Source organism: Mizuhopecten yessoensis, unplaced genomic scaffold (genome assembly GCF_002113885.1).
Source record: "Mizuhopecten yessoensis strain PY_sf001 unplaced genomic scaffold, ASM211388v2 scaffold5547, whole genome shotgun sequence".
Lineage (NCBI taxonomy): Eukaryota > Metazoa > Mollusca > Bivalvia > Pectinida > Pectinidae > Mizuhopecten > Mizuhopecten yessoensis.
In genome coordinates this window covers 1,399,398-1,420,642 of record NW_018406103.1, presented here as the reverse complement: position 1 = coordinate 1,420,642, position 21,245 = coordinate 1,399,398, and the positions used below count along the sequence as shown (strand labels likewise).

The window sequence follows — 21,245 nt, the reverse complement described above, 5'->3', positions numbered from 1 at the left end:
AGAAGAGAAAAGATAAGATACCAAGTTCAGTCGCCTCTTACGATCATGTAATGGGGGGCAGCAGGTACAATTCTTACGCCCTACCTGCAGGGACATATATACAGTAAAACCCCACTGTTAGACAAAAAGTGACAATAGAACTAAGTTTTATTGTATTTTGTCCTTTACAATAGTTAAATTATGTATGGAATGGCAGTGTAAAATAAAGTCATGTGTCCCTATATACAGAGTTACTGCCCTTTGATAATTTTGACACCAAGGCTTGTTCAGATGTTAGAGACTATGGATTGCTTTCAATTGTTTCTTAAAACCTGAAACAAATTATTTCAATAAGTATAATCAAATATTACCGTTTTAACATGTCTTTTAGGTGATAAAACTTTTAATGTAAAACCTGGTAGCAAAATGGGGCAATTGTTTTCAACGGAATTTGATAACGAATGCATGTGACAATCCTACACATATAGAACATTTATAAATTAGTTTTGTATCCATTGATCATAGAGAAATAAGTCACTGTGATGTATGTTGGTAGTATCTGGGAATCACTTTTAGCCATTGGAAATACAGGTAATTTTTTTGTGCTTCATTGGTAAAAGTTGCAGTTAGATAATACTGTAATTAATATAATTAAGATAAAGACGATATATAATAACCGCTGATCAATGATGTCACTTTCTTTAGGTGGCTCTGTTATATATATTGTATGAAAAGGTTGCATAGCAACAGGTACCGACTGTGGTATTTAAAGTTCAGTGAATACCTGCAGTGTGTGTACATTAGAGCTGGCTGGACAAATATACCCCCGGTATGGGGTTAGCCCTTATTTAAGTGTCAAAAATAGATAAATAAAGGTATTGAAATTCCTCTGGACGCCTGCAGGGTACTGGTCAGTTTTCACATTGTGCGGTCACCTGTTTTGCTTGACCTCTAGTTTACTGCTCATGCTCGGCATTTTAAAGTACTGGTACATGTACACACAATTTATTATGTAGAAATTTCGGGTGAATATCTAGATCATCTCCTAATGTGGTTTTATCTGATCGTTGGATGGCATTATAGACTTGCCTGTGCGTAATGGTCACTTTAAATGTCTTGACCACTGGTCAGACCATCCTATCTGTACATCTATGACCTAAATCGGTGCCTTAAACCTTTTATTCCAGTACGTATATAGGTAGATTGAATTGCGACTAATTTCATTCCTGAAGCATCATCCCATGTACAGTAATGTTAATTCCCCTCAGGTGTTGTTTTTTCAGAAATTGTTTACTTGTACAATCTGATGGTAGCCCAGGTCTATAACTTAAGGGTCCCCGCACCACTGCCAAAAACTGTAACTTAGTGTTGGAAAGTGTTTTTTCCAGCATAACTATAGTTTTGATAAATCATTTTTTAAAAGAAAACTATACTTTGCAGGACTTTTATGAGAAATCTTACAGATGATATAAACAAAATAAAATCAACGACAATGTTCCGAGTGAAAACAATCAGGAGGGCTTGATTGGAAATCAAACCCAGGACTTCAGATTGTTATACTTTTGTTCTAACCGACTGAGTTACCTGGTCGACAGGAGTGTCCTGGCCCTAGTGTGATACAGTTACATCGCTCTAACCGACTGAGCTACCTGGTCAACTGAAGTGTCCTGGCCCTAGTGTGCTACAGTTACATCGCTCTAACCGACTGAGCTACCTGGTCAACTAAAGTGTCCTGGCCCTTGTGTGATACAGTTATAGCCAAACCGATGTTAAGGGGAGGTAACTTTGTACAGGAAAACCGACAGTGTAGTGGGACAGAGATCCTTAATCAATCAGTGATAAATATTTCTAGGTGTATTCAAGATTATAATTTCATTAGCTGTAAGTGAATTATGTAAATTTAGAGAAAAAAAAGAAAAGAAATTTGTAGAATGATAGGGTTAAATATAGAGAGAGTTTTATAGATATCTAAATAAACTTGAGATTTAAGAAACAAGTCAAAGAATTTATTATTTCAGTGAGCCAATTTACTGCTGAAATAAAAAAAGTTTGTGGTGATTCGAGAATCCTAAGTGAAATGGAAATAATTCAAAATCCTTTTGATCACATTATCAGTAGTTTTTGCAAATATTGGAGAAAAAGAAAGCTTTTCAAGGTTGAAAAACATCTTTCATAAGTAGAATTTTATCACCTTGGCTGTATGTCTAACGTCTCCATTAGGAAGACCGGGCCCCAAACAAACAAAAAAATCTAATATTTTGCTTTAAGACCCCCTAATTGCCTGAGTGGATTGTACAAAATTTGGTCAAAAACATTATTGAGGAAGAACAAACATTTCTTAGTTGAATGAGGTTGATTTGACCCCTGTGGTCCTAAGAATTGGTACAGCTAGATTATCATATTCTATGGTGTAGTTTTCATAAATTGTTAAAAATTGGTTGCTAGGTTTATAAAAGCTTATAGTTGAATGAAAATTAAAGTATTGTCTAATTTCCCCCTGTAATATGACATATTACTTATTTCAAAATCTGTTTACATGGCAACTCAATGGAGGCCCCTGATTAGTTGAAAGTCAGATATTGGGGTCCCAGTTGGGTTAGAACATAGATCTTGTCTGGTTTTGAGGAAATTTCATATAAAGATGTACTAATGCATTCAGTTGTAATGACTTAAATATAAAACCAGGTGAGCGATACAGGTCCAATGGACATCTTGTTTAATATGTATGATGTTTGACATGGCTGTATTGACAGAAAAGTTTGATAATGCCGTACTTAAAAAAATGTTAATTTGCAATTGAAATTAAAATGGTACCTACTCAAACTTTTAAAAAAAGGTTTTAGTTAAAAAAACTTTAGCTGAAAAATCACTGACACTAGAAGATGAAACTAACCTGTAGGAGAGAAAATCCAGAAAATTATAATACACATAATTACTATACAAAGATGAAAGTTCATTGGGAAAGGGAGACAATCACATTTTCAACCCTCAAGGACCAAGAGATAAACTGTAAATTACTCCTTGCCCCATTGACTTTTGGTCTCAAAGATATACTGTTCATTAATAAAACAACTGTTCAAATTGTAATTTTTATGTATTTTTCAGATATTGATGGACAACAGACAACAAACTACAGAATGAGATATCAGGGATATGAAAATGTGAGTGGTTTTTTTTAACTTTCTTATGAATATAGTATTTTAAAGATTTTATGAGCTTTTTTACAGGTCTGTAAAGTCTGCGTTCGGGATCCCTACACCACTGCCTTAAACTGTCTTTATGAATATTGAAAACTCATCCAAATGTGTGAATATAGCTGTAATAAATCACTTCAGAAAAGAAACCCATATCTTGCAAAACAAATCTGAAAAATAATAAAAAGAAAAAATTAAAAGCAAAATCAACAGCAGTGTTCTGAGAGTAAAAATAAACTGAGGCCAGACCAGGATTTGAACCCAAGACCCCGGATCACAATTCAGTACTTTTAATTTAATTTTTATTATTATTATACAATTATCATGTTTTCAGTGGTGTAGAGGGTATGAAATCTTGTACCAGAAATTGATCATTAATAACCATAACTAAGCTTCTTGATCGGCGGTTGTTTCCTGGCCCAGTTTCATTCACTTCAGTTATATTCAGAATAATATTAAGGGGAGGTTACTGTATGTTTAAAAACTACAGTGGAATTCTTTAGTGTTTTACCTGCAATGGGACTGGGATCCTTAACCTAGTTGCCGTGATGTGAAATAATTGAGTCGTCAATTCCTCCCTTCTGGAGAAACCCCGGCCATTCTTATAGTAACTTCCTCACATGCCACTACATGTTAGTACAGCTTTGTAGTTGAAACATTACCAACTGTACAATGCTGGTGTATCTATTACCAAAAAGTATCAACATCCTTGTCTTACAGGGGAATTTTCTTAGCCTTGATACAGGGGCTGAATAAAGAGGATTGACGCCTTTTTCACAGCTGATCAACAGAAAAGAAATCTGAATTGGAGAAAGAAAAAAATGTTTTCTTATTTCCCTTAAGGTAATAGGATTGTGTCACCATTTCTCAGTTGAATTTCTTCAAATTTTGTAGTTATATTGCTTTAAAGTAAAGAAAAATTTCTGCCACAAAAAAATATAGGTTGTCAGGATTGTAAGGATTTTAAATGGAAATTTATGTAAAAAGGAGTGAATTTTGAAAAAAAAGACACAATATTTTTATAAAATAATGTCAATAAAAATGATACTGACATATATTAGTATTGCATTAATGTATATCAATTTAATAAATGCTGAAATTGTGAAAAATTAATCTCTATACACGATATGAAAATAAAAATTGACATTTTATAATAAAACCATATACACATAGTAATTGCGGTAAGAGTTATCGTTCTTGAAAAAAAATCACAGTAGTGAAATAGGTAGCCGGTTTCCTGAAGTACAGAACAATGGACACATGTGACTCATTGATAAAAAAAACCCTGAATTAATGCCTGGATTGCTTTGAAATACTTTAATATTGAGAGAACACACCGTTCTGTCAATATTCATCAGTTTAATATTAAACATTAGAATTTGCGGAAATTGTGATACTGTCTCCCTACATTGGATTTTCAACTAGGGATGTACTTCCTGTTTCCGTTTATCAATACACTCCAATGACCATAAGAGGTAAAATCCATATTCTCCCAGTGTTAATTTCCCCCTTCACATATATTTGCTATACACTGCGTGCCATGTACTTACAATCCTTGTCATGATAAATTTGCCCTCATTGTGGAGAGCGAAAAAGGCGAAAATTAAATCCCGCCAAAGATTTCCCAGTATATAGTATTGTTAGCTGGATGTATTGTTATGATCCAGAGCAATGCTATCTCAATATTAACTCATTCACCCTTGAAGACACATTTGAACTCTTCCAATTCAAAGGTTGGAATAGTTCATTGTGAAATTCCAGGGGTGAATAAGTTAAAGCTTGATAACTGATTATTTAATACATAATGGGATTTTGGAATTACAGATCTAACATATTAATGTCAAAATTGCAAGATTTTAATTAGCAGAGCAAGAATGATGACTCAATTTTGTTGTTTTTCTCAGAAAAAAAGATGTTATTCAACCTAAATTTGCAGATTTGAAATGTTTTTTTCTTTTTTTAATTCTCTGTGGTTGTTTTATTGGAAATCCTGCACATTTAATTTGAACTGCCGGAGGCTGATAAATGAAACTGTTCCTAGAACTGGCTTTAAAATCTTCAATTTTAAACCAAAAGGAACACTCTCTCAATGGAATTAAAATTTGATTACTTGATTTACTCCACAGAATCCAGCAACTCTGTAATGGTATCTTTTCTTTGAAATTCTTGTTTGATCACCAAAATTGATAGCCTATGGTTTAATGCCCTTATTTTAGTTTTCAAAACCATTAGTGGAACTAATGCGGATAATATTCACTAGATGAAATGTTAATTATGGGTAGAATTGTAAAATTCAATGTTTAATATCTTTTCGAAGAGTCGTATTATTGTATTAAAAATGTGTGTTGTTTTTTTGCATGAAGAAGAAGCTAGGTCATGGATGTCGGTTAAGGACATGTGCACTCGCTGCTGACTGCCTGCAAAGGAGTGTGTAAACATGAATGACTGAATAGAATTTGAGCGCCTAATTATATATAAATAGGCCTTCATTAGAACGAAAGTATTCAGTTCCGTCTCATCACAAGTCTATTAAAAATTATTTGGATCAAAAATTTGCCTATGGGGGTTCTGGATGTGTTTTCCTGTGGGGCTTCTTTGTTTGTATCTTTGATGGGGTTTCATGGGTGAATCCTTATAGGTGAAGGGTGCATATCCTTGTAGGTTCATGGTGTGTATCATTGTAGGTTCAGGGTGTGTATCATTGTAGGTTCAGGGTATGTATCCTTGTAGGTTCTGGGTGTGTATCATTGTAGGTTCAGGGTATGTATCATTGTAGGTTCAGGGTGTGTATTCCTGTAGGTTCAGGGTGTGTATCATTGTAGGTTCAGGGTGTGTATCATTGTAGGTTCAGGGTATGTATCCTGTAGGTTCAGGGTGCGTATACTTGTAGGTTCAGGGTGTGTATCCTGTAAGGTTCAGGGTGTGTATCCTTGTAGGTTCAGGGTGTGTATCCTTGTATGTTCAGGGTGTGTATCCCTGTAGGTTCAGGGTGTGTATCCTTATAGGTTCAGGGTGTGTATCCCTGTAGGTTCAGGGTGTGTATCATTGTAGGTTCAGGGTGTGTATCCCTGTATGTTCAGGGTGTGTATCATTGTAGGGTCAGGGTGTGTATCCTTGTAGGTTCAGGGTGTGTATCCTTGTAGGTTCAGGGTGTGTGTATCCTTTTGCCATTACATTTTGTCAGTGCCTTTTCTCAGAAACTATTTGTTGGATTCCAATGAAACTTCACATGAGTATTTGGGTGTGTGCCTAGATGTGCAAGACACTTGTAAAGTTAAATAGTGTTAGAAATATATACTGTCAATGAAATATATAAATCAGGAGATTTTAAAGTGTTACAATTCAGATGTATAGATATGATATTATTGAATGAGTTGACTCTACATCCCTACTGTTGAGTAAACAATGTACTTACATATAGTCGCAGACTGTGCAGCGGGGGTTAAGTAAACAATGTACTTATATAAAGTCGCAGACTGTGCAGCAGGGTTTAATAATAAACAATGTACTTATATATAGTCACAGACTGCAGCGGGGGTTAAGTAAACGATGTACTTATATATAGTCACAGACTGTGCAGCGGGGGTTAAGTAAACAATGTACTTATATATAGTCACAGACTGTGAAGCAGGTGTTAAGTAAACGATGTACTTATATATATAGTTACAGACTGTGCAGCGGGGGTTAAGTAAACAATGTACTTATATATAGTCACAGACTGTGCAGCAGGTGTTAAGTAAACGATGTACTTATATATATAGTTACAGACTGTGCAGCGGGGGTTAAGTAAACAATGTACTTATATAAAGTCGCAGACTGTGCAGCGGGAGTTAATTAAACAATGTACTTATATATAGTCACAGACTGTGCAGCAGGTGTTAAGTAAACGATGTACTTATATATAGTCACAGACTGTGCAGCGGGGGTTAAGTAAACATTGTTCTTATATATAGTCGCAGACTGTGCAGCGGGGGTCGAGTAAACAATGTTCTTATATATATCACACAATGTGCAGCGGGGGTTAAGTAAACAATGTACTTATATATAGTCACAGACTGTGCAGCTGCGGTTGAGTAAACAATGTACTTATATATAGTCGCAGACTGTGCAGCGGGGATTAAGTAAACAATGTTCTTATATATAGTCGCAGACTGTGCAGTGGGGGTTGAGTAAACAATGTACTTATGTAATGTCACAGACTGTGCAGCGGGGGTTAAGTAAACAATGTACTTATGTATAGTCACAGACTGTGCAGCGGGGGTTAAGTAAACAATGTACTTATATATAGTCGCAGACTGCAGCTGGGGTTAAGTAAACAATATACTTATATATAGTCACAGACTGTGCAGTGGGGGTTAAGTAAACAATGTACTTACATATAGTCGCAGACTGTGCAGTGGGGGTTGAGTAAACAATGTACTTATGTATAGTCACAGACTGTGCAGCGGGGGTTGAGTAAACAATGTACTTATATATAGTCACAGACTATGCATTGGGGGTTATTCAGTAAACAATGTTCTTATATATAGTCACAGAATGTGCAGCGGGGGTTGAGTAAACAATGTACTTATATATAGTCCCAGACTGTGCAGCGGGGATTAAGTAAACAATGTACTTATATATAGTCACAGACTATGCATTGGGGGTTATTCAGTAAACAATGTTCTTATATATTGTCACAGAATGTGCAGCGGGGGTTGAGTAAACAATGTACTTATATATAGTCCCAGCCTGTGCAGCGGGGATTAAGTAAACAATGTACTTATATACAGTCACAGACTGTGCAGCGGGGGTTAAGTAAACAATGTGCTTATATACAGTCGCAGACTGTGCAGCGGGGGTTAAGTAAACAATGTACTTATGTATAGTCACAGACTGTGCAGCGGGGGTTAGGTAAACAATGTACTTATATATAGTCACAGACTGTGCAGCGGAGGTTAAGTAAACAATGTACTTATATATAGTTGCAGACTGTACAGCGAGGGTTAAGTAAACATTGTACTTGTATGCAATCGCAGACTGCGGCATAATGAAATGTCATATGTAAACAAAGACCAATATATTAGGTAAATGTGAATGAGTAAAACACTGCACTATCATATATATACCATATATGTATAGTTGCTCTCTTGACAGCAATGTGAAATAGATAATGACGATATACGAGGTAAGTTAAATCAAATCATGGCTACTAGTTTGGCAAACTGACACATGTTCTTGCGTGGATCGAGAGACTGACCAATCAAGTGTCGTCATGCTAAATGAACATCCCCAATCTATCAGCACATGGCCCATATGTATTAACATATGGCGCCAGGTCTCTGCAATTGGTGACCAAATCCGTACCATTTTGACAGAATCCTCACATCGTTTCGTCACCAGGATCAGCCATTGTTTTAGTGATGTTTGCAGCTGTTTGATTTGTCCATGCAACTTTGGTCTCGGATGTAACTTCAAGAGCAGAAATCTGCTCTATGCATTGCACCGAGGGAACCAAAGGGAACGCTACATGTGTATGCACTAGTGCACCATGAGATGACCAATTACATGTGTCACCTTTACCAGAGTCACACGCAGGAAAGAGAGATAGAGAGGAGGGCCTATCTGCTTTAACTCATTCATCCCTGAAATTTCATAATGAACTCTTCTAACCTTTGAATTTGGAAGAGTTTAAATGTGTTTTCAGGGGTGAATGGGTTAAGGAATTAAATATTAGGAAAAGAACCTGGACTTTTCCTCCTTTTGTAGGTTGAAAATAGTTCTTATATATAAAGAGCTGTGCTATAGTCTATTCATTTTTAAAACGCTGCTGTTGTCTTAAATACTGTATATCGGGGATTTTTCACCCAGTCAATTTTTCGCCCTTCGGCGGTAAAACCCATTTTTGACCAATTTTACATTCCGTCTTCACATTTAATTACTATATTTATTATGTTGTTTACAAATGTTCGCTGTAATGATAATTTCGCTCTCGTTACAGAGGGTGAAAATTAACGTTTTCTACCCTAGGTAACTTGAGTAGACTCCACCATATATTCATCTGGAAGAGTCCATTATGGTCTACAGTGGTGAAAGGGTTTAATTAAACTGCAGCAAAATTTCACAGTATACAATAACACACTTTGAAAGAGGTAAGTCACTGACCCTTGTCTTTCTGATGTCCTCACTAACAGCCACATAAACACTGCAGGTTACCTACGATGAATAATTTTAAATGCATACATTTTATTTTGCAAAAATTGTGATACAAGTCCCATCAACTTTATCATAATCCCTTTTGTCGGTCCGGATGGTAGCAAGCACAACGGCTTTAATTTGGGAGATAATTGAAGTATTCCAAGAAAACCCCTTGTGGTCGGGCAGATTATCCTCAACCATTTTATGTCCGATCAGAGAGTCGAACCCTGGCCATTTGGCTGAAAGGCTTATTCAAAGTCTTAATTTGGGAAGAAACTGAAGTACCCAGAAAAAAATCCTGTGTGATTGGGCAGGTGATCCTGTACCATTTTAGGTCCATTCGGAGAGTCAAACCCTGTGTCCATCTTGATGAAAAGCGAGAGCAATATCCACTGCACCTCCCAATTACATATATCAATTGATGAACCCCTTGTTTAACAGCACACAAGGACGATGTGGGAATAATTTTTGTAACCAAAAAAAAATGACATTAAAGTCACTTTTTAAACATTTTTGAAAGGAAGTTCTAAATATGTCAAGCATGTGGACCTCTACCGATGGGTATATTGACATTATCAAAGTGTAACGTTTTCCATTATTTTTAAGTCAAATATTTCACCATGGAGAATCGAAATTGCGGTCTGTAATATCAAAATGTCAAGTACCAATTTGACCTTTGATGACAATCTCTGCCGTTAGAGGAGATTGGCAATAAGTACCTACACTTTTAGTTGAAAACCAGTATTTGCTAATGGATAGCCTTTCAAATTCCTAAAATGCGAAGATGCATTTCAAATTTCTGTTTTCAGATTTGCTAACATGTTTCGTCATTGTTAAATTGATTTGGAATTCTCCTTTTGAAATTGAAAGAACATCATTAGCACCTCGTAATACAATTTTGGTCGTGCTGGCTATATGGTTAATTAGTAATTGCTAACGAACCTCGCACTAAATAATTTGACTAAACACTCTGTACTACTGAAAAATCTGCTGAAAGATTTTTGTTTGAAAATCGCTGATTGGTGTTAAAAATCGATAGAATTTGATTGATTTTGTTTTTAGAGTTTAACAGTGTATTATCTCATGTATATACCAAGCAGCCTTACATTCAGAGATTCACAACAATTTCAAAGGTTTCCTTGGATGAGATACAGCGTTAGTCGGATAGAGTCTACAATCCGCTCCATTCCATGGCGCACAACTTCATTACTGTCTGTGATTTCACGAGATTTATTGGCACATAAAACTTGAAAACCATTACAGGAAGGGAATGTGGAAGGAGACTGGCCCTGATACACAATTATACTCACCTGACTTTCGCTGACGACATGGCGCGTTATTAGAATAATCTTTTACGCTGATGGGACTTGTCAACGAATTAATATACCTACTGTTGACTGGAAATGCGATTTTTAATTTGTATCGAAGCAGGTGTCTTTCGTCTGGTAGCTGTGTTGCATTTGCTCAAAAAGCATACATTATGCCTTTCCCTGGTATAGCAGTATGGATGTCTTGGAACATATAGGTTTTATGTGACACCATCTAAGCTGGTGTACGTTACTCACTAGGTATAAAGATTGTGCGTGACATCCTTTCCAGTGTGACAAAATACATTAGGTTTATGACATTCAGTATCCACGAAACCAGTCTCACCTTAGGACGTGTCTGGTGAAATGTTTTTCTGTCAGTAAAATCTGAACAACTTTAGTAAGACACTGGGAAGAAAAATGTCATAATTATTGATTGATGGACCTGTAAATGTGAAGTAATTTCTTTTTTGCATTTCGGTCCTGTAAATGCGAAGAAATATTTTTGTTTGCATTTCGGTCCTGTAAATGCAGACAGACATTTTATTTTTGCATTTCTGTCCCTTAAATGCAAATTCATGAATTTTTAGCTCACCTGGCCCGAAGTGCCAAGTGAGCTTATGCCGTCCGTCCGGCGTCCGGCATCCGGCGTCTGTCCGGCGTCAATATTTTACTTTTAACGACTTCTTCTTAATAACCGAAAGGCACAGGGTGTCACTATTTGGCCAGAAGCAAACCTGGATGAAGGGCTACAAAGTTTGTTAAAATTAATGACCTTCACCTATTTTCAAGGTCACAGGGGTCAAATATGTTAAAAACTTTAAGCATCTTCTTCTCAATAACCAAACTGCCCAGGGAGATGATATTTGGCCAGTCCCATGCTTAGGTAAAGGGCTACCAAGTTTGTTCAAATGAATGACGTTCAATTATATTCAAGGTCACAGGGGTCAATTGTCTTAAAAACCTTTGAACAACTTCTTCTCAATAACCAAAATGCCCAGGGTGATGATATTTGGCCAGTAGCAAGCTGAGATGAAGGGCTACAAAGTTTTTACAAATGAATGACCTTCACCCATATCCAAGGTCACAGGGGACAAATATGTTAAAAACTTTAAACAACTTTTTCTCAATAACCAAAATGCCCAGGGTGATGATATTTGGCCAGTAGCTAGCTGAGGTGAAGGGCTAGAAAGTTTGTTCAAATGAATGACCTTCACCCATATTCAAGGTCACAGGGGTCAAATATGTTAATAACTTTCAAACAACTTCCTCTGAATAACCAAAATGCCAAGGGTGATGATATTTGGCCAGTAGCATGCTGAGATGAAGGGCTACAATGTTTGTTCAAATAAATGACCTTCACCCATATTCAAGGTCACAGGGGTCAAATATGTTAAAAACTTTAAACTATTTTTTCTCAATAACCAAAATGCCCAGGGTGATGATATTTGGCCAGTAGCTAGCTGAGGTGAAGGGCTAGAAAGTTTGTTCAAATGAATGACCTTCACCCATATTCAAGGTCACAGGGGTCAAATATGTTAAAAACTTTAAACTATTTTTTCTCAATAACCAAAATGCCCAGGGTAATGATATTTGGCCAGTAGCATGCTGAGATGAAGGGCTACAAAGTTTGTTCAAATGAATGACATTCACTCATATTCAAGGTCACAGGGGTCAAATATGTTAAAAACTTTAAACTATTTTTTCTCAATAACCAAAATGCCCAGGGTGATGATATTTGGCCAGTAGCATGCTGGGGTAAAGGGCTATCACAATTGATCAAGGTCACAGGGGTCAAATATGTGAAAAACATTCAACAACCTCTTCTGAATAACCAAAATGCACAGGGTGAAAAACTTTAAACAACTTCCTCTGAATAACCAAAATGCCCTGTGATGATATTTGGCCAGTAGCATGCTGGGGTAAAGGGCTATCACGATTGATCAAGGTCACAGGGGTCAAATATGTGAAAAACATTCAACAACCTCTTCTGAATAACCAAAATGCACAGGGTGATGATATTTGGCCAGTATCATGCTGAGATGAAGGGCTACAAAATTTGTTCAAATGCATGACCTTCACCTATTTTCAAGATCACAGGGGTCAAATATTTTAAAAACTTAAAACAACTTCTTCTGAATAACCAAAATGCCCAGGGTGATGATATTTAGTCAGTAGCATATGCTGGGATCAAGGACTACTATGTTTGTTAAAGTGAATGACTTTGACTTATATTCAAGGTCACAGGGGTCAAATTTGTTTAAAATTTTTAAACAACCTCTTATGAATAACCATGGATCCCAGGATGTTTATACTTTGCAAGTTGCATCCTGAAATGAAAGGCTATACAATGTGTTCAACATAATGACTTTATTCGACTTTCAATCACAGGGGTGAAATGTTTAAAAAAAATCAACAGGGTCTTTTGAATGAATTTTAATCATAAATACTGATATTATGCCTGTAGCTTTATTTTAGATCCTTTTTAAGGTAACAAGTGTGAGTTTTATACCAGGTGAGCGATGCAGGCCCATTGGGCCTCTTGTTACTTTCATCAACTTCTTCTCTGTAACCAAAAGGCCTAGGGTGATGATATTTGACCAGAAGCATGCTTGGATGAAGGGCTACCAAGTTTGTTCAAATAAATGACCTTCATCAATTTTCAAGGTCACAGGTGTCAAATATGTTAAAATCTTTAAACAACTTCTTCTAAATAACCAAGAGGCCTAGGATGATGATATTTGGCCAGTAACATGCTGAAATGAAGGGCTACCAAGTTTGTTCAAATAAATGACCTTGCCTTACATTCAAGGTCACAGGGGTCAAATATGTTTAACACTTTTAAACAACTTCTTCTGAATAATCGAAAGGCCTAGGGTAATGATATTTGGCCAGTAACATGCTGGGATGAAGGGCTTCCAAGTTTGTTCAAATGAATTACCTTGATTTATATTCAAGGTCACTGGGGTCAAATATCTTTAAAACCTTTAAACAACTTCTTCTGAATAACCAAGAGGCCTAGGATGATGATATTTGGCCAGTAACATGCTGAAATGAAGGGCTACCAAGTTTGTTCAAATAAATGACCTTGACTTATATTAAAGTTCACAGGGCAAATATGTTTAAAACCTTTAAACAACTTCTTATGAATAACCAAGAGGCCTAGGGTGATGATATTTTGCTAGTAGCATGCTGGGATGAAGGGTTACAAAGTTTGTTCAAATGAATGATCTTTATTGTTTTTCAAGGTCACAGGGGTCAAATATGTTTTAAACCTTTAAACAACTTCTTCTGAATAACCAAGAGGCCTAGGATAATGCCAGTAACATGCTGGGATGAAAGACTACCAAGTTTGTTCAAATGAATGACCTTGACATATTTATTCCAGGTCACAGGTGTCAAATATGTTTAAAAAAACATTGAAGGACTTCTTCTTAATAAGCATAAGGCCAAGGGTGATGATATTTGGCCATTAACATGCTGGGATGAAGGACTACCAAGTGAATGACCTTCGCCCAAATTCAAGGTCACAGTGGTCAATATCTGTTTAAATCTTTGAATGATTTGTTCTGTATAACCAAAAGGTCCAGGGTAATGATATTTTGTCAACACTGATATTCTGCCTGTAGCTGTATTTTAGTCCACTTTTAAGATAACAAGTGTGAGATTAATACCAGGTGAGCGATGCAGGCCCATTGGGGCTCTTTTTTTGCATTTCATGCCTGTAATTGGTGTTTTTTTGCATGTTGGTCCTGTAAATGCAAGTCGTGGTTTTTTTTGCATTTCGTTCCGGTAACTGCAGTCATTATTTACGGATAAACAAAATGGCCAACAGGCAGCCATCTTGGATTTGACATTGAAGGTTTGTTACAGTGCTTTTTCCTGGAATCTTTCTCAAATTTGATATGTAAGGTATACCCCTTGATGCTAAGTTGTGCATGTTTTATTTTTAAAGGGAAGAACTTAACAGACCTTTCTTATATCGCAATGATCAGTCCTACGTCTTTCATATTAAGTACTGTACTAGTAAACATGTGAGGGGGCCGTGGTGCATGGCCAAGTGGTTAAGGCGTCTGACATTCTGCTACCACTAGCCTTCCACCACTGGGTCGCAGGTTTGAGACCTATACATGGGGCAGTCACCAGGTGCTGGCAGAAGGCCTGTGGTTTTTCTCTGGGAACTCCAGTTTTTCTCCACCATGAAAACCTGGCACATTCTTAAATGACCACAGCTGTTAATAGGACGTAAAACGCAAACAAACCAAAGTAAATATGTGAAATGACAAACTCACTTTCAAGGTTGTCTTTTTAACGTAGCAGTATTAAGTTAAGATCAAAATTTACCTAAAGCTGCATTTTTTGTTAACTTGTTTTGATCAAACAGATCAGAAAAAGAAGAGAAAAGATCAAACTGACAAAGATCTAATGAAGATGGTACAATGGTGGGCCGCAAGATCCCTCTGGGATATCTTGCTTAACTCATTCACCCCTGAAGACACATTTGAACTCTTCAAATTCAAAGGTTGGAATAGTTCATCATAAAATTTCAGGGGTGAATGAGTTAAGATAGTTAGAAAAATAAATAAATATAATTTTGAAAGGAATAATTTGAGGATGAGGTTGGATGGAGTTGCATAGATATATAATTTTGTTACAGATACATAATTAAAAGTGTGTGTTTTGAACTGTTTTACAAAATTGAGCAAAAGATTTAAAAAGATGTGTGCTCGTACACCGATCATCGTATGCTGATGATTCAAGCATATCTGACTAAATTGCTATTTTTTCTTGAAGATGTCTTAGTTTTAGCCAAACACCTTGCAAAGGGTAAGACATTTGAGAAGGCATATTTACCTAGTATGTGAAAACACCTACCAGTATCAAAGATTACCCATGGAAAAGAAGATTATCCATGGACAAAAAGCGTGTACATAGTGTTAATTGATCTGTCGGGCTGATGTCACCATCGTCTGTCTAAAGATAAATGTCAGGACTGGACGAAATCCTACAGATTTTGTCGTGTCTTTACCAGCCACTCCAGGGTAAAATTTGCAGTCTTTAAGAAATCGACGGAATGCAAGTGCATTACATAAAACAAAACTAGTCGAATGTAACTTGTATCATAAACAAACAATCCCCCCCCCTCCCCCATTGGTTGACTTTTGACCTTCACTGAAATATGTTTCTCCTTGACCTTTCATCTTTAACTATGATATAGGGTATAGTCCTGTTGGCCCTTGACCTATGACCTATGACCTGTAACATTTGTTATCCTTGAAATCTTTATCAGAACTCAAATTTCTAGCTCACCAAGTCTGAAGTGACATTTATTGGGCTTATGTCATGATGCATAGGCATCCATTTAAAGGTCCGTCATCTGTCTAATGTCAATGTTTTAATTTGATAAATTAAGGGACCTAGCGTGATATTATTAAGCCTGTTACATACTGAGGTGATGTGTTGTCAAATTTGTGCAAATTAATGACCTTTTCCCACTTTCAAAGTCGCAGATGTCAAATAAGTTAAAACATTTAAACAGCTTCTATAAGTAACAAAATGACCTAGGGTAAGGATATTTATCCAGTAGCATGCCTAAGGATGCTCTACACCAAATATGGATAAAATACCTCAATTTGTGTGAAAGGAGAATGATTTTAAACATTAAATTATCCCTGCATTTCCCCCTTTTGGGCCAAGGCCCCCCTACCTGGGCTATCAAGTTTGCTTAAATTAGTGAACTTGACTCACTTTAAAGATAACAGAAGGCCTATATGTAATTCTGGTATTGTTGAAAACCTGTAGCTTTTGGTTGCTTTCTGTCAGTTTGGGATAAATAAGTTCGAATTTGACCTTCTTTGAAGGTCAGCTGATAAGAGAAGTATTTGCCAACAGTATTAATTAACAGTTAACAGCACAGTTACTTTTTGTGTTGCCAGCAAACGAAACGAAGGCGATCTATAGGGATTATTTCATCAGTTTTGGCGTGAATTTTTTTATGCAAATACTATCAATTACCAAGGTTCTTACAAGCTTTGAAAAGCCCTTCAACTGAAGAAAAGGCGCTGAAAGCCCCTAAATTTAACAAATAATGTTGGTTAAGGTCAAAATGAGATTTGAATATGACTAAATGATCATTAATTTAAGATTGCATATTAATTTTGGTGGTTCTATGGCGTTATTCTCATAAAAATGAATTTGTGAAATACAAGAAAATTGAATGTTTGTTACAAGATAATTTCTGGATTTTCAAGCTGCAGACCAGTGTTAGAATTTAGGGTTGTTTGGTGTTTATTTGTTAAGTTTAGAGACATCTAGGTTTACATATCCAGATCTCTGTCTTTTGAGAATTTGCAAACGGCAGGAGACTTTCGGCTTTAAATTTGCTGAAAATGGCTCTTTAAAAGTATAGTTATACTTCTGTAACATTCAAGTTTGTTTCTGATACTTAATGTGAAATTCAATATGGCTGCCAGTTACTGTCTTTGATTTTGACTCTTTAAGTGGTTTCCGTGTGATGATACTTACAGGAAGGAAGTGATTTTCATGAAGCTTCATACAAAGGTTTGAAGTATCAATAATCTGGTAAGTTCAATTTAAAGATTGATTCTTCTTATGGCCATGTTTGATATTCACACCAGAACTGTGATCACACAGAAAGGTTTTCCAGTGATGTTATTAAAGTCACCATGAAATGCTTTGATTTTCATGAAATTGACATTTTTGAGGCTGCTGTCATTTGATTTGCTGATTGATTCATGATGATAAGTATTGAAATGATCAGATTTTCATTCAATTTGCTGAGTGAACATTGCTACCGCATTCATTTCCGTTATGCTCCACAAAACTTACACAAATTTCATGAGGCTGTTGCAATCTGATTGGTCCCTGGTTTTGAATGATACATTTTGAAGAAATTATCATATTAAGATAAAGCATGCTACCCAATTCCTTCACTGAAGATTGATACTAGATCAAATTTTAATAATATGTTCATAAAGCTGTTTTGATCTGATTAATAGTGCAGCCTGGAATGTATTGCAGTTCATTGCTGTACGATTGGTAAATAGTTGTCTTCTATCATTCAACTTCAGGTTGGTTGTAGGTGATCCATCCACTTCTGTGTAATCCTTGTTATATCTTGTATATCCATTTGACCTCTTGACCTCTGACCTATGACACATGTTCTTCTTGCCGTCTTTGCATCACACATTAGTCATTCACCTTTCAAAGGTTTGCCTTTCATTATTTTCACGTTTCTGATTTCTAGGAATTTTTGAGCTATCAATGGAGTAGCACCCAATAATTTATATTTTGGCAAATATTCCTGTTTCTGGAGCATATCTCAAAAAACCAGTACAGGTTTGATTTAAAACTTTCTTCATGATTGAATCTCATTGTAGAAGGATGCCTTTTATCATTTGATAGCTGATATTGACATATCTCCTTGACCTCTTGACCTCTTATTATTCTTTGATATCTAGTTAGTCTCCCTTTGTCTGTTGACCTCTGATCTTTGACATTTTACTTGTTGACCTCTGAACCTTTCATCTTAACCTTTGGCACCAGGGATATGTTCAGGATCATAGAGTCTACACAGTCTACACTGTCTATGGAAGATGGTCCTATCTTGAACAACTTGAAGGTACACATGATTCTCTGCTATCTCTTGACCTATGATCTTTGACCTCTGAACCTTTCATCTTAACCTTTGACACCAGGGATATGTTCAGGATCATAGAGTCTACACAGTCTACACTGTCTATGGAAGATGGTCTTATCTTGAACAACTTGAAGGTACACATGATTCCTTGCCATAATTGCTTGACCCCTAAAATTTGCCATCTTTTCTCCTTGACTTGTTGACCTGTCCTCTACCTTTGATATTGGGTATGATATCGTTTCACTTGATCCCTGACCTCTGACATATTTTAACCTTTGACCTCTTGCAAAGCGTTTTTTTCCTAGATAATATCTGGTATGATTCCCTGTTACGTAATTTGCATATATTTCCAAGCTGTAACTTTCATGCCAAGGATCTTATTAATGATCGACCCAAAAACTACTCTCATTGTAAGTATAGATTTTATTATAGTTATCTAGTTAGTTGTATGCTATGACAGAACTTCATTTATCAAATTTGACACAAAATCGTATTTGGTTATTAACCATACATTGTGGTGTCAGACAACTTTTACTTATCCAATCAGACATGTTGTTACAAAAGTACGTTTCATTATCCAATCAGACACATTACAAAAGTATATTCAGTGATCCAATCAGACATGTTGTTACAAAATTACATGTAGTGATCCAATCAGACATGTTGTTACAAAAGTGCATTTTATTATCCAATCGGACACTATGTTACAAAATTACATTTAATCATCCAATCAGATATGTTTCACAAAAGTACATTTCAACATCCAATCAGATATGTTTCACAAAAGTACATTTCAACATCCAATCAGATATTAACCAAGTTTATTTTACCTAATCCTTTGACCTTTGACATTATTAAGTGAACTTTGACCTGGTGATTTGTTTAAATACCTTAATCTTCAAGTGAAATGTCACTGTAAATAGAAACTTGCTGAGCATGATTACACAGGAGACCACAGTATTTCATTACTATAACTAAACACGTTGTCGTAAACGTTCATTTAGACAATTTTCTTGACTCCCATTTGAGGATGTGGAATTTGGTTGGCTGCAGTGAAATCTAATTAGCTTTTCCTAACAAGCCTTTGGCTATTTTCAGTATTCAGGATGCACAGGCTTTTCTCTGAAATAGCAGTGCCCCTAATAGTGTTAAATTCATATGAAAATAAAATGCATAATTTTCTTTTCGTAAAGTTTATGATGTTTCTATTCCGCAGACAGACAGCGACATTAATCATCCTTAACTTTACAGCTCCATGCTGTTTATGTTTTATTCCTTTCTGATTGGTGGCCTGTGTACTGTTGTACTGTAATACTCAAGCTGTGTAGCCTCCTTGTTTTATCATTCCTTCCTTCCCCTTTATTTTCTTTTTCTCTCTCCTTTTTTTTTATTTTCTTCTTTCCTCTCCATCACTTTCCCTCTTACCACTCCTTCCCCATTATCCCTTCTCTTTCCGTCCCCCCCCCCCCCCCCCCCCCCCATTCTCAATCCAATACTTGCCCACTAATCTGGCACATCTTCCTTCCTTTTTCCACTCTTCCCTCTATTTCTCCTTTGCTTCCACTCCTTCCACTCCTTCCTCCCATCTCCTGCTCCCTTCTCTATCCTTTACTTTTTCCCCCCATCTCCCCACAATCTTCTATATTCTTCCACTTCTTTTGTTTCTCTAAATTTCCTTCCACCAAGCTATCTGCTGTACTTCTCCTTTATCATCCCTACTTTTACTTTTCTTATCTTCCCTTTTATGTAATTTCCTACCAACTTCCTACCACCTCGTTTACCCTGCATCCTTAACTCATTCACCCCTGAAATTTCATAATGAACTATTCCAACCTTTGAATTGGAAAGAGCTCAAATGTGTATTCAGGGGTGAATGAGGTAATCTCTCCTGTCACCATTTGACTTCCCCCTTCTGCATCTTAATTTTTCATCATCCCTTCCTTTCATCTACCACTCTCTTGCCCAATCCCTCCTGTAGTTAATATTCGTTTTTGCCTGTCTCTCCTTCTTCTCCATCCCTCTTACTTTTACTCTTCTCCTTTTCTCATCCTTGTTCACTTTTACTGTCTCTTTTCTTCTCCAACTCCTCCTAAAATCTCCTTCCATTTCATTATTCACAAATTATCCCTTCTGTGTCCTTCCTATTCCTTCTAGTCTACTTTGTCTTTGGGTCCCCTGTTCATCTATACATATACTTTATAGTTCCATCCTTCCTTTCCCTTTCCTATTTCACTTTATCTGACTGCATTCCAATTGTCTCCCTGTTGCTAGACTCATTCAAACACTAATTTTATCAATCATGAATTTTTGGGGGAAATTTTGGATTTTTGACAAGTTCTTAAATTATTCGAAGTTATAGTTTCTAGACAAAGTTGAGGTATTTAAATAAGGCATGATTTAGTTCCCATTATTTTCTTTTGTTTTGCTATAATATTTTGAGTACCCCATACCCTCTTTTCAAGGGGTCAAAAGTCAAATAAAGTAAGGTCATCTTATTAAGGGTCGTAAACTTCGGTCCTAGAAATATTATTTGAAAAACAGAAGAAGTGTTTTTCAGTATCTATATTCAAAGCATAGTAGAAAAGGATGTAAAATATCAATTTTTCTTAAAAGCCCATGAAATTTGCTTGGAGAAAAAATTGATGTCTGAAGTTTTTGATATATTTTATTGTTGTATGTTAATTTGATTGCTTTTGAAATCAGTTGATATTTTTAAACGCAAGATATAAGATGCATTGGTGTTCTTTTCCCCGATCCTCTTGTCTTTTTTCTTTTGTTTCCCCTTTCTAAAAATTGAGGTATTTTCTGAAAACAAAGCAGTATTTTCAAAATTATGATGCCTGTATTTTAAGGAGGTCATTGTGATGTTTTATCAAAACACCAGTTGAAAACTAATGAGTCGACAACATCTTTAAGACAATTTTCTAA

At 36.1% G+C, this 21,245-nt stretch overlaps 1 protein-coding gene across 1 annotated transcript in view; it reads left to right on the top strand.

Moving 5' to 3' along the window:
- Positions 1–21,245, top strand: part of LOC110450915 (zinc finger protein 236-like) — a 216,763-nt gene that overhangs the window by 85,590 nt on the left and 109,928 nt on the right. The window contains exon 3 of the mRNA XM_021498710.1: positions 3,085–3,140. The gene's annotated coding sequence lies outside the window, so the exon portion shown is untranslated. The remainder of the gene's footprint in view (positions 1–3,084; positions 3,141–21,245) is intronic.